This window comes from Rhinoderma darwinii, unplaced genomic scaffold (assembly GCF_050947455.1).
Source record: "Rhinoderma darwinii isolate aRhiDar2 unplaced genomic scaffold, aRhiDar2.hap1 Scaffold_41, whole genome shotgun sequence".
Lineage (NCBI taxonomy): Eukaryota > Metazoa > Chordata > Amphibia > Anura > Rhinodermatidae > Rhinoderma > Rhinoderma darwinii.
The window spans coordinates 160,630-161,709 of record NW_027463673.1 but is presented as its reverse complement, the minus strand read 5'-3'; positions in this window follow the sequence as shown (position 1 = coordinate 161,709).

The window sequence follows — 1,080 nt, the reverse complement described above, 5'->3', positions numbered from 1 at the left end:
CCTCTTACGCATTGATACCGCCACACACCACTGATGGCCTCTTAAACATTGATACCCGCCACACACCACTGATGGCCTCTTACACATTATACCGCCACACACCACTGATGGCCTCTTACATATTATGATACCGCCACACACCACTGATTGCCTCTTACACATTATACCGCCACACACCACTGATGGCCTCTTACACATTATGGTACCGCCACACACCACTGATGGCCTCTTACACATTATACCGCCACACACCACTGATGGCCCATCACGCATTATGGTACCGCCACACACCACTTATGGCCTCTTACACATTCTACTGCCACACACCCACTGATGGCCTCTTACACATTATACCGCCACACACCACTGATGGCCTCTTACATATTGATACCGCCACACACCACTGATGGCCTCTTACACATTTATACCGCCACACACCACTGATGGCCTCTCACGCATTATGGTACCGCCACACACCACTGATGGCCCATCACGCATTATGGTACCGCCACACACCACTGATGGCCCATCACGCATTATACATATTGATACCGCCACACACCACTGATGGCCTCTTACACATTTATACCGCCACACACCACTGATGGCCTCTCACGCATTATGGTACCGCCACACACCACTGATGGCCCATCACGCATTATGGTACCGCCACACACCACTTATGGCCTCTTACACATTCTACTGCCACACACCACTGATGGCCTCTTACACATTATACCGCCACACACCACTGATGTCCTCTTACACATTATACCGCCACACACCACTGATGGCCTCTTACACATTATACCTCCACACACCACTGATGTCTTCATAATGTGTAAGAGGCCAAGAAACCCAACAAATTTACTCTTCACAAGTCGTTCCTGTTCATTGAGAACCATTCCAGATGACGACCTCACGAAGATAACGGAGGGAATTCTAAGAGTGCAAAGCCGTCATAATAGCAAAAGGGGGCGACGGTGAAGAATGGAAAAATATATAAAACCTCTTCTGGTTTATTCAACGCGTTTTTGCTTACTACTTAATCCCATACGTTCCTTTATGGTGATCAATATG